The following is a 13574-nucleotide window of genomic DNA, read 5'->3' on the forward strand; positions in this document are numbered from 1 at the left end:
ACCATCTCGCACAGCAAGTTTTTACTACGAGGAAATGTCTACGGTGTTCCAACGGTGCCGCTACAGACACTGCGACCATACGGCGGTCGTCCGTAATCGGGAGTTAACCTCGCGAGAAAGTTCGCGCACGCACTTCTCCAATCTTGCAGACGGGTGAGCGGTGATTGTCAAGGCTTCCCGCCCGTCCTGCCACAGCTCCTATGTCGCCCTCACCTATGCCAGTATACAGGCATAAAATGGTTGCCATAGTTGCGCCACGTGCAGTACAAGTGCGAGGGAAAAAAAAGAAGCAGGGCGTTTCCAGCCGCAGTACCCCTGCCGTGAGCAAAAGTTTTGATTACGGTGATCGATGTAGGTAAACTGTCCGATGAAAGTGTGATTGCGAACGTCGCATTAATTGAAGCTTTTTCCTTGTTGGGAAGAATAACTGCCTACTGGCTTCGTCATAGTATACGTTTACAGCCATAGTACAGTTTTTAACCAAAGTAAAAACAAACCTACCATCTATAGAACACTGTTCGAGAGTTGTTTGTTAGCTATATTTTTGCCTGACAACATGTCGCAATCAAACTGTACTTGCAAATTTCACTTTTATTTTTCTCTTCATCTTCAAGTGCATATGTTTTCCTTCCCGCACCAGAGAGTGGGAGGGCATAAGCTTCGATATGTTTCAATAATTCTGTGAGTGTACAGAGAGGCTTGTGATAGACCCTGTATAAATGGTACAACTATAAACGACGTTGTGATTAAGGTAGAAATCATAAGTCTCTAAAAGAACGCACAGGTATGCACAAATCAAGCGCGAACTTTGACAGTTGCGTTTTTGTGCTTCAGCATGGCGCTGCAAGTGTCTACTATGAATGAATGTATTGGTAGCAACCAATGCTAAAGATATTATATGAAAAGCATTTCTCTGCAGACCGCAGGCACTTTTATGCTTATTTATTTATTTATTTATTTATTTTTGTATTTATTTACAGTACCTTACTGAGCCCTCGAGGGGCATTGTGTAAGGGGGGTGGTTCAGATAATATGTTAGAAGATAATATATACATATATATTAGCGTCTATCTATCTATCTATCTATCTATCTATCTATCTATCTATCTATCTATCTATCTATCTGTCTATCTATTCCCTACTACTTGCAGCCCTCCTCGCCATTTGGATAATGTTATCAATAGGAAAATTGGTATGCATAACATGACTGTATGACGAGGATAAGTCACCAGCCATGACATGAAAATCATGACATGTATGTCGTGAATGTCATGATATACACTTCATGGTCTTGCTGGTCATGCGGTGGTTTCGTTCACATGACATGTTGCAAAAAGAGTATGGTATGACATGACTGTATGGCAAATAAGCGACAGATCCTAACATGAAAATCATGACATGCGTGTCACATAACAACATGCCTACATGCCACACTCATGATGCGCTTGCGGCCGTTTCACTAGCTTCGCATATACCAAACTTGTTATTACGGGACGTGAATGGATGTATGTGAAGAAGGTATGTGAGTGATGCAAACATGATAATCATAAAATGTATGTCATGTAGAAACATGTCTACAAGCCACGCTCTTGATAAGCTCGCGGTCGTTTTGTTACCTTCACATATAACAAATTTGGTATTACGGGACGTGAATGGATCACGATGGTGTGTGACTGTTGCAAACATGATAATAATCAGATGCGTGTCATGTAACAACACAACTACATGCCACACTCATCATGCGCTCGGTGCCGTTTCGCTAGCTTCATTTATACGAAGTTTCACATTACGTACGGAATGTGAATCGATGACGAAGGTATGGGACTGGTGTAAACATGATGATAATTAGGTGCGTGTCATGTAACAACATCACTTAATGCGGCGTTCAAGCGCACTCGCAGCCATTTTGCTAGCTTTGCATATATTGTAACTGGGTTGGCGACTTCTGTACAAAATGCATATACAGAGGGAAAATACGGGCAAGCGTCACAATGGCTGATTGGCACACTCGCGCGCCTGCCAGCTGCTGGTGCCCTTCCTCTTCCTTTACTTTATCTCCTTAACAATATCACGTTTGGTATTACAGGACGGGAATGCAAGACGAAGGTGTGTGACTGGCGCAAACATGATAATCATGACATGCGTGTCATGTAAGAACATGACTACATGGCAGACCCAATGCACGAATACACTTCGACATGTCCCGGCGCGCTTGCTCACTGGCGTTTTTTTTTTTTTGCGTCACGCCGGCGATACCACGCCAGGCGCAGATGTGCCCGTCATATACTCGCAGGCGTGTGCCACGCTGCAATACTTTTACGCATGCGTGTTTGAGTGCGCCCGGCGTCCTTCCGTCACGAAGAGAGGCAGACGCAGTGCTTATATACCGAAGTTGGTGTTACGTGACGTCAATGAATGACGAAGTTAAATGACTGCTGCAAACATGATATTGATGACAAGCGTGTAATGAAGAACATCACAACATACCATGCTCACGACGCGCTCGCGGCTGCTTCGCTAGCTGCATATTTACCAAATTTGGTATAACGCGGGAATAGACGATGAAAGTAGATTACACATCCAAACATGGTAATCATGACGTGCGTGTCATGTAGAGCGCTCCGACATGCTCGCTCATAGCGTGCTCGCGGCCTTTTCACTAGTTTCACATATACCTAATTCGGTTTTACGTGGCGTGAACGTACGACGAATGTAAATTACAGGTGCAAACATGATAACCACGATTTGCATGTCATGTAAAACATAACTACATGCTAACCTCATAGCGCCCTCATGGCCGTTTTGCTAGCTCAACCAAATTTGGTATTACGTGACGTGAGTAGACGATGAAGGTAAAAGGTCTAAACATAATGATGACATGGAATGAATAAATTACCTCTGCCTCGCACCGTTGTGCTGATGTTGAAGTGACATATCAACCTTCCGCATTCGTGCTTCGCATACCATCAATTTCCACTGTACGTGAAATCTGCCGATTTTTCTACCACACAGCCACGACCAAGTCTCGCAACTGCTTTACAGTTGGAACTCTTATGAAAATGACCGTTGATTTTACAGTGTCAGACAGTGATCGACTAATTGACTCTATTGATAATCAACGGTTCTACAGTACTCATTGACTTGATTCAATACTTCGTCGACAATATTTCTGTTGAGCATTTTGCAATAAAAGTGTCATTAACTCATATTTATTGAAACACTTTTGAGAAAGTATTTCGTAAACAATATTTCTGTTGAGCAATATGGAATAAAACTGTATTTTCTCATTCCTATCGAAAAACCATGAAAGAAATATTTCGTAAACAATAATTATGTGGAGCACCTTGCCATAAAATTTTTATTGTTTAATTTTTATGAAAAAAACCTTTGAAGAGATATTTCGTAAGCATTGTTTCATAAAAAAATTGAGACGCGCGCCTGCTCATATTCCCCAGCGCGCATGCGTGAAGGAGGGGGGAAAAGAAAACAGAGGCGAGGACTGCGGAAGCTGGGAAGTTTGGTGTTCGTGGTGCAGCCGCTCTATAGTGCATGCGTGACAGTATTATTGAAGCACTGGCCTATATATGCTGATGCTCGTGTTCTACAAAACAAATAGAACTGATGATTTTATGTAAGCATGGCAAAAAAGAAACAAATGGAAAGCAACGAGACCGAGAAAGCTCAAAATTGAAAATAGGTTGATTGATGTTTGATTAGTGGTTGCGTAGTTTGATGATGAACTTCAACATGGAGTATACAGACGTCAGGTGCAGAAGTCAGCAGGGGAGCGTATGCCACCGACATTTGCTCACTCTATTGAATATTGAGTACGGTTCTCTTATTCCAGCATGGATTTGTAACAGTGAACCACGACCAAGACAACCACTGTACTACTGTTGAGATGTTGTACCAGCTATAAAACCCCATCTTATAAAGAGCAACTGCATGAAGTAACAAAAGAGATATTGAGGTTCATTCTGCACCATTTCTTGACCCCATCAGCATGCGCACGTTTGTGAAAGAGATGTGCAGAAGGTTATTTTATTTGGAAAAAGACCTACCTGTCCGCCGCTAATTTTTGTGTCATACTTGAGCTTGGCGCGTGTTTTGGCATTCACTTGAACAGTGGTGTGATGCTGAATAAATGTAAGAGTAGCCAATCTCCCTAAATAGGATCAGTTAAACACTGGAAGTGAGTAAAAACGGCTTTATATCGTGAAATATTGCACATAGGTTCTCGTTACGGAATTAAGTAATCGTCGAAATCCTAAAAAGGCGCTGCTGCCCCAGCGTGCAGCTCGCGGCAGTTCGCGCGAACGAAACGCAAATGTTAGAGTATGCAGGCTAAAATAACCATGCAACGTTTTCGTGCGAAAGTGCATTGTCTTCAAACAGCTGACAATAGGCTGCTATCACTAACACGCATGTACCTCGCTACACCAATAAGCGAAATTGCTTACAGCAGATGCACGTGCAAAAAACATACTATAGGTGTCGACAGCCGAACACAGCCTCGTCGCCCTGGTATCCGTGAATTTCGGTGACCGAAACACCCACCATTCAAGGTAAGCGCTAAAACGGCCCACGAACACGCGTTAATTGTTCTTGCAGAACGGTGCACCACGAACCGAAGTTGAAGCCGAAAGCACTCACCGTTGTTGTCTTGAGTTCATGAAGCCCTACAAACTATTCGCTGGTCAAATACATGCGCAAACAAATGCATATGGCACAATAAAATACAAAGTTTCACCAACGCTTTGCAAAACGCCGTTTGGTAGTTATATAACCCGCAAAAAGACTCGCCTACATGCGGTGGCGTTGTCGTTCTTTTTTTTTATGGCGCTGTTGTGCCTTGAGTAAGACATCTGCTTCACGTAAATTAGGTCCGGAGTTTGATTCCAGTTCTCGGGTGGTCTGCAGATGTAAGTTATTGTGATACTAATGGTATTCGCTTTACCTAAGGACATAATATCTACCGCATTAATGGCGAGAAATTGCTCCCGAGTGTGGTGCATATTAATTTTTTTCTTCGCATTGATGAACCACTCATGGCTTTTATTTGAAACTCATGGGCCGATTTTCTATGCTTGTAAAGAATTGCGTTTGTGATATTTCAATTGATTCACAACGTATTTTTCGTCGCCATTTCATTTTCTCTCAATGATAAATCTATATCGAGTTAAATGATGGCTTTCAGTTGAAAGTCATGGGCCAATTTTCAATACTGATCAACAATTTCTTCAACGCTATTTTATTTGAACCGTCATGTATTTTCAATCCCACCTGTTGTCATTACTCAATAACACCTCTCTGTTTTTTCAATAGAAATTTTCATAACGAAATATATTGTTCGTAAAGCGTCAACTTGGAATGCAGTGATGACTATCAAATTTTGTAAACATAACATATCAGCTTCTGCGATAAAGGCGTCACGTCGGGTGAACATCATTTGTTCTCAAGCGCAATGCAGTAAAGGTGATTGATAGTTTATATGGTCCCATTGAATTCGTTAAATTCGTCGGTGAAATCATCGAAATGTGCAATTAGCGGAGGCGTCTGCAGGCGTCATTTTAGTTCCTGAAATGCTTCCTCCTGCGGCGTTGCCCACTTTAATACCACTTTGAACCAGTTAGGGCTGGTGAGTGGCTCGCCGATCCGATTGATTGATATCTGGGGTTTAACGTCTGAAAACCACCATATGATTTTGAGAGACGCCGTAGTGGAGGGCTCCGGAAATTTCGACCACCTGGGGTTCTTTAACGTGCACCCAAATCTGAGCACACGGGCATTTCTGCCTATAACAATTCTGCCTCCATCGGAAATGCAGCCGCCGCAGCCGGGATTCGATCCAACATCTTGCGGGTCAGCAGCCGAGTACCTCAGCCACTAGACCACTGCGCCGGGGTGGCTCGGCGATCTGGGCGAAGTTTTCAGCGAACCACCTGTAATAGGTACGGAGGCCGAGAAATTTATGGGTGGCTTTCTTGGCGGTTGGAGAGAATGCAGCGATGGCGGTTGTCGGGGCCTACACTAGACTGGCTTATCGCGTGGCTCAAGAACACTTCTTTGGCTTGAGGTTGAGTCCAGAGGTCTTGATTGCTTGAAGTGCAGCATCAAGGCACTGGAGGTATTCATTGCAATGAATACCTATTGAAAAAAAACGAATGGTGGGCATGGTGGAAACCACCACCCACCATTATAGTTGATTAATGTAGTGGGTGAATGGTGGGAAACGCCCACCATGGCGCATGGTGGGTATGGTGGGTGCTGCAGTGCCGGCAACACTTGAGCGCGAAATGACGTCAGAATCACCGTGACGAGCTGCCACAAAAAATAAAAAAGAATTCTATAAAAACGGTATATAAAACACCCGTTCCGTAAAAAAAAAAAAAAAACAAGGCGCCACGGAGGATCGAACGTGCAACCTGTGGATTCCCATTCGAAGACGCTAACCACTGCGCCACACCATTTTTTTTCTTTATTTAACCACTGCGCCACACCAACATGACGGTGACTGCAAGTTAAATGTTCAGTTAGCATACAAACTTAAGATTCAACTTAAGTCATGTTTGTCGTGTACACAACAAGGACAAGATGTACACCTGCTACTAAAAATTGCACTTTTAATAAACACAAGCAACTGCGGCCTGTAACGATTGCCACTATGTTATTGGCACTAGTGCTATTTTTTTTTACAATTCACAATTTCAAGAAAAAAAAACCAAGTGGACTGAGGAGCAGCAACAGTTTACCGGTGGGGTCTGCCAAGTTTATTATCCGTTTCGCGCTCGTTTTAAAGGGCGACATCTGCTCACGCTTTATGACGCTTCTAGGCTCATTTCATAGATACGCCCGCCTAATTCATTCGATTGAGTATTGAGATGCTTTTCGCAAAATGTAGAGGGCGGCCGCGCCAGCGCAATGCTGTAGCTCTTTCGCTAAAGCAACAACTACATAACGGCTTGACCAAAACGAATGCAGTGTGCCGGAAACATTACGCTATCATAATGGTTCACCAAGCACACGAATTGCCACGTCTGAGTTCTCGTACAAAAGCTAGAGAAGTGCCGGCGAGTGCGACCGGCGGCTGTCGGTGAGAGGACACTTAATTACGTTCTCTGGGAGTGCTTTAATCGCGTCGCATCGATGGTTGTTGCTTCTTGAGCTGACACCATACAAAATGAAAAATGCTTCATTTAGGTTAATTGATGCCATATGGCTGCACTGTATTGTCATACTTAATCGTCGTAATCGTGTATTCTGAAACCCAGAAGCAAGGATAACACAATTGTACGGGCTCGGTCAGTAGGCCTAACCTTTGGTGGAAATCATGGTGGTAGAACATGTAGTGTACAGATCCCAGCTTGGTACACTATATAAATTGCCCGCCATTATAAGCCCACCCATCATCTGCTTACTGCTTCCCAGCATTATCGCTATCGTGTTCAGAGCTTCTTAGCTTGGTACACCATGTGCCCCACCATAACAAGCAGCACCCATCATCTGCTTAGTGCTTCCCAGCATTATCGCAATGGTGGGAAGAGTTTCTCAGCTTGGTACACCATGTAGCCCACCATGATAAGCACCACCCACCATATGCTTAGGGCTTCCCAGCATTATCGCAATGGTGGGCAGAGTGCCCCATTATTGCCCACTATCTAGCCTCTGCTTTCCACCATCATTTCCACTTTACCCATCATCTGTACACCATACAACCCAGTATGTCCCGGCATAACCACCATATTTTCCACCACGTCCCACCATAGCCATCATAATTTCCACCATGCCCACTAATATTTCCACCATGCCCACTATTATTTCCACTACGCCCACCATGTTTTCCAATATCCACCATGGCAATTTTTCCGATAGGGTGATGTTTGAAGAAAACACTTCGGCGTTATTCACGTGCGCAGTTCGAGTCTGACAACTCGAGCCAGCCAGTACTGAATCCATGCCGCGTTGGAAAGTTGCGGGAGCCGAGCAAAAACCAATGGGCATGACCTTGAACTCGAAAAGCCATCCAGTGTTATGACGGCTCCCCTTTCTCGGTCTCCCTCGTTGACTTCAATCTTCCAACAGCTGGTCTTGGGGCCTATCAAAGAAAAGTACCTCGCATGGTGAAGTCGATCAAGGGCGTCATCTATCCGAGGGAGAGGGTACAGGTCCTCCTTCGTGATATTGTTCAGGCTTTGATGGCCGACGCACAACGGATGACGCCCATGGAATTGTAGTGCCATCATCACCACCATCAATTCTTGATCACCACGCCGCGCCTCTCGTGCAGCTGATGCTAGCTCGAGCTGCGAGATGATTAAAACGAACTCACGCACCTGGCGTGTCGGACGCTGACATCCGCCGTGGCTCCACTTCCGGCGTCGAATAAAGTGGCGAGATCGGCACGGCCTTGTCGGCCGCCTTCGACGCCATCTCACGTCTGTCTTCTCTTGTCGCTAAAGAATATTTAAATGCTTGATAATGTCGTCGCTTAGTATTTCGTCAAGCTGCTTATGAATGGCCTCACGTTCTTGCGTCGACAGTCTGTACGGGCTCTGATGGAGTGGCCAGGAACTCTCTTCTGTGAGGATGTGACATTCTGCGACCGGGGTCTGTCGAATTTTCGATGATGTCGGAAAACCCTCCTTGTATTATTGGAGTACAGTTCTGACCTGTTCATGCTTATGCGTTGGAAAGCTTGACTTAACCTGGAAATTCAGTTAGCATACCTCGTTCGTCGTAGCAGGTTCGGTAGACTCTGCGAGGGCGAAAGGTTTGTTGGTTTCCATTAGGTGGTCTTCGATGTAGGCAACCGTAGTGTCTTCGCTCACGTGCTTGTATGTGTTGCCGAAGTTCGAAAGCTTCACTATAATTTTCCCTCCTCGCAGCTCGGCTCGTCCTCTGGTGTTATAAATCTCGTGGTTGATCAACAGGTACAGGTCGCCTTCAACTATGCCTTGCATATTTCTTTGTAACTGTGCCGGCGCAAATTCTGAATCTGGAGCGAGGGGGAATGGATACCGTTTTTTCCAGCACATTCAAGGCGTGCTTTCCTGATGGCGCGAGCGGTGGCAGTGCGTTTTTCCTTGATGGCGTTCTCGACTTTACTCTAAAGTTGATCACTACACTGTGAAGGCTTAAGAACTTGATACTAAGAATGATGGCTCTGGAGCAAAGTTGTAGAATTACGAAACTTACGGAGTAAATCCGTTTGCTAATCGAAACTTTCCCTGAACAGATTCCTGCTGGTGTTACTGAATGACCTTTAGCTGTGCGGATCTCGGGTCCTTCCCAGGTGGTCTTCACTTTCTTGAACTTCATGGCGAACGGTCCGCTGATGACAAAATACTCGCCTCCGGTGTCGACGAGAGTTGTCATATTCTCGTTATCGATAAGAACATTGAGGTCACTAGTTCATCGGCTAGCGTCGCAGTTAGGCCGTGGCGTCGGGAAAGGGCTACGTCAGCTTGTTCCGATGCTTTCCCATTGCGTCATTATAGTCGTCTTCGGTACGCGAGGTTTTGATGTTAGAGCTACGTTAGGATGCTGTCGTGTTCTTAGGGTTTCGTCATGGCATCGTCATCGTGGGCGGAGGATCTGAAACTGAAGTACTTTTTACTGAAGCTCACTTGTCTAGCATGGTAGAGGCCCGCCATACTTGCTGTTAAAAGTGCTACATATCAGCCTACCACTTCTGTTGTTGCTAATACCCATGTTGCTAATGCCCATCGTTACGCAACAATAAACATACGACTGTTTAACATTTTTGAAACTTTATGTTGAAGCGCGCAAAAAAAAACTTGACAGATCCCACGTACTGTGGGAATTGATGATATGCTAAGCACGAATAAGAAAGGTTGATCGTCACTTTACAATCAGCACAACGTTACGAGGTTGAGGTAAATGATGCCCTACAAGACTTCCGTGTCATGATTATCATGTTTGAATTTGTAGTTTACCCTCATCATCTATCTACCTCACGTGATACTAAATTTACTATATGTGGAGCTAGCGAAACGACCACGAGAACGCTATTAGCGTGGTATGTTGTGTTCCTACATAGCATGCTTGACAGGATTACCATGTTTGCACCAGTCATATATTTCATCATCCATTGAGGTCACGTAACACCAAATTTGGTATATGGGGAGCTAGCCAAACGGCCTCGAGCGCATCATGAAGGGCCCAATTATATACTCCAAAATAGCGTCGACGAGCACGCACGCTGTGCACAGTGATGCAACGTTAGCAAAACGCGAGCACTCTACAGTCTCACGCCAGACGCAATCAGCGCCACCAGCGTCCGTCAGCGCGGCCTGACGGCAACTGAAGCATAATTAGCGATGACGTGTTACCCAGACAACACTGCGTCTCCCTGTTTTCGCGGCGGAGTGACACCGGACACGAAGAAATGCGCATGCAGCAACGCAGCGCGGCGCGTGCCTGCGAGTATATGGCAGGACCGGTGCCTGGCGTGGCAATGCTGGCGTGACGCGACAAAATAAACGGTGGCGAGCCCGCGAACCGCGTCCGTCAAAATTCATTGGCACCTTCACTGTGCCTTATAGTCATGTTCTCACATGACACGCATCTAATAGTTATGTTTGCACAAGTCACACACTTTCGTTATCCATTGACGTCACGTATTACTACATTTGGCATGTGTTAAGCTAGCGAAACGGCCACGAGCGCATCATGAGTGAGGCACGTAGTCATGTTGTTGGATGACCCGCATGTCGTGATTATCATATGAGGGTATGTCGCTTGTGTTCGCCATGCAATCATGTGATGCCATACCAGTTTTGCAACATCTAATGTGAACTTAACCACCGCAAGAACAGCAAGACCATGAAATGTAAATCATGACATTCATGACTGTCATGGGCTGCCATTTTTGCGACCCGACGTCACGGCAATGAACGGGCGCCGTACTACCCCGCTGACCGGCGGGATTTGCGGGTGCATAAAAGAGAGCCGGGAAGTGCAGAATGGGGTGCTCTTCTTCGAACGTCGCCGCCGAAGTTTGATCCTTTGTACCTGCCGCGCCGTCTGCAGGGTCGTGGAAGGCCGCAATGTAACCCGAACAAGAATTAGCCTACGGGACGCACCGGCTGAGAGCCAAACAGTCTGACCGTTCCCACGGGCAAACCGGGGGGAAACCTCTGGTGGCAAAGCCGTATGACAGCACCCCAACAGGTTGTCACTCTCGCTAGTTGAGCGCCCTCTCCTAATTAAAAAGGGGTGGGGTCAATATATTTTCTGGGGCAGAGTTTACATCAATGAAACGCGCATGATTGGACCCATGTAGAGATCTCTTGTCCCCAAGGAAGAAAGCGAGGGGACACGAGGGGGATTTAAGCGCAGGATTTCGCCCTGCTAGGCAGGCTAGTCGCTTACCAACATGGTTTGGAAAAATATCGACAAGTATCTCTTCTAGAAGTTTTTAGTGTGGCTCTGTATCGGCTGGCCACCTAAACTTAGCCGTTCGTCAAGTTGTGACGCGATATTAACGTCTGCAACGTAGACATCGGGACTTCGCCTCGAGTTAGCTCAACCTGCCCGAGGTCACCTGCAAGCACTAGCCTCCCGGAGCCACCAGCATTGCAACACCATCGAAATCGCAGTCGTGTCAGAACTCTCTTCGACCTGTCGCATCTGATCGTCGGGGACGCAACGCTGCCGGTCATCACACGTATGCCTTCACCTGTTCATACCTTCGAACTTTCTCCTCCGTAGTTCTAATATTGTTAGTTTGTGTAGTTTGTAATAGTTCTCTCTCGTAAGCTGATTTATTGTTTTTTATATGTATTTTTTGTTGTATAAAGTGTTGATTTATTTTGTTAGTCGTATTGAAGTGTTGTACTAGATCCTGTGTGCTGCAATATCACAAGAGTAAAGTTTGTTTTGTTTTCTCACGTCTCTGATTTCTTCACTGTCTCTGCTTGCGTACGGAACGAACCAACCTGCTGTCATTTCCGTCGCCGACTTCGCACTGGCGATGCTACAGTGGCAGCTTGTAACAAAACTGGCGTGCGCAACAGGAACGTTCCGTACAAGATTAGGACAGTGAGGGGTGAACGAGAACCGTGCGGATGGCGTGGTGATAGAGCCGCACAGTTGAAGCGGTTGCATCCTGCATATCATTGCGCTGTTTTTATAGTGACATTATAGTGACAGTTTGCAGTATGGAGTGTATGGATTTGGATAGGTGGATCGCGCACGGTAAACAGTTAGGCCTCGAGGGCGCCGAACTGAGACAATGGGTTAAAGAGCAGCAGGAACAGGCGCTGGCGTTAGCCAGAGAAGAGCGGGCACTGGCCCGGGAGGAAAAGGAAAAAGAAAGGGAGAGAGAGCGCGAAGAAAAGGCGAGAGAGCGCAAAGAAAAGGAGAGAAAACTCGAAGAAAGGGAGAAAGAACGAGAACCGGCAAGAGAAGCGGCAAAGGAAGCCGGAGAACGGGAAATGCAGTTACTGCAGTTAAAGATTCCCCTCAGTGAGAGTAGCAGTGTGAACCGATCGAGCAGCGAGCACGGCGATGCCGGGCAGGAGCCGAGTTTGAGAACACACACAGATAGACTGCTCGTCACCTTTTACGAAGGAAGGGACGACTTAGATGCTATTATACGCCGGTTTGAGAGCATCGCCAGAGGGCAAAAGTGGCCTGAAAGCCAATGGTTGACGGCGCTTTCGACATGTCTTACAGGAGAGCCGCCAAGTGTTTATGGCAGGCTACCGCCTACAGATGCAGCGGACTACACCAAGGTTAAAACCGCCCTCCTGAAGCGTTTCCGCTTCACGGCGGATGGGTTCTGAGACAAGTTTAATAAGGAGAGGCCAGTAGGGGTGAAAAAGCAACACAGTACGCGGCTCGCTTAAGACATTACTTCGATAGATGGGTTGAGCTGTCCAAAACTGAGACACAATTGGAGTCCCTCCGCGCATTGTTGATTAGAGAGAGGCTTTTGCATGGATATGGTTCAAACCTGGCATTAAATTTGAAAGAAAGGAGGGCGGAATCCCTGGGAGACATGCTTGAGCTGGCAGACCAGTTTTTGGAAGCTCAGGGTGGAGCAAGCCTAGCGAAAACAAAGAAAGATATTCCCATAACGGACGAGAAGGGGAAATACGAGAAAGAAGGCAACAGCCACGCACCACTACCACGGTGCTATCTTTGCAATCGTGGGAATCGCCCGCCGCACTTGTGTAGCAACAGACCTGCCACTAATGCACCCATCGTCTGCTTCAAGTGTGGGAAAAAAGGACATAGGGCAAACGACTGCCGGTAAGGAGCAAATAACTCACTCCAGGCGTCCTGCCTCTAGGCACCAAGGGAAACGCGTGAGGATCCCATTTGCGACGGGTATATCAAGCTTAGGAATGGCGAAAAAGTCCCCATCGTCAACGCCGTAAGGGTTACACCGCCGAAAAATCTGGCCGAGTACCTACCAGTGGCCACAGGGACCCTCCGAGGCACAGACATATCAGTGTTGCGGGATACGGGGTGCAACACAGTAATCGTGCGGAGGAAGTTGGTGAAGCAAGACGAGCTGACAGGTACAATCATACTCGCCAACTTGG

At 46.3% G+C, this 13574-nt stretch overlaps 1 protein-coding gene across 11 annotated transcripts in view; it reads left to right on the forward strand.

Annotated features, from left to right (window-relative positions):
• The window catches only part of LOC119178502 (uncharacterized), a 663369-nt gene that overhangs the window by 330394 nt on the left and 319401 nt on the right, over positions 1-13574 (forward strand). For 6 of the 11 annotated variants that reach the window (XM_075867249.1, XM_075867458.1, XM_075867159.1 and 3 more), the window contains exon 1: positions 4380-4565. The exons of the other annotated variants lie outside the window; for them this stretch is intronic. The gene's annotated coding sequence lies outside the window, so the exon portion shown is untranslated. Of the gene's footprint in view, positions 1-4379; positions 4566-13574 lie in introns of those variants that run through there. 11 annotated transcript variants of the gene reach the window in all.

This window comes from Rhipicephalus microplus, chromosome 1, assembly GCF_043290135.1.
Source record: "Rhipicephalus microplus isolate Deutch F79 chromosome 1, USDA_Rmic, whole genome shotgun sequence".
Taxonomy (NCBI): domain Eukaryota; kingdom Metazoa; phylum Arthropoda; class Arachnida; order Ixodida; family Ixodidae; genus Rhipicephalus; species Rhipicephalus microplus.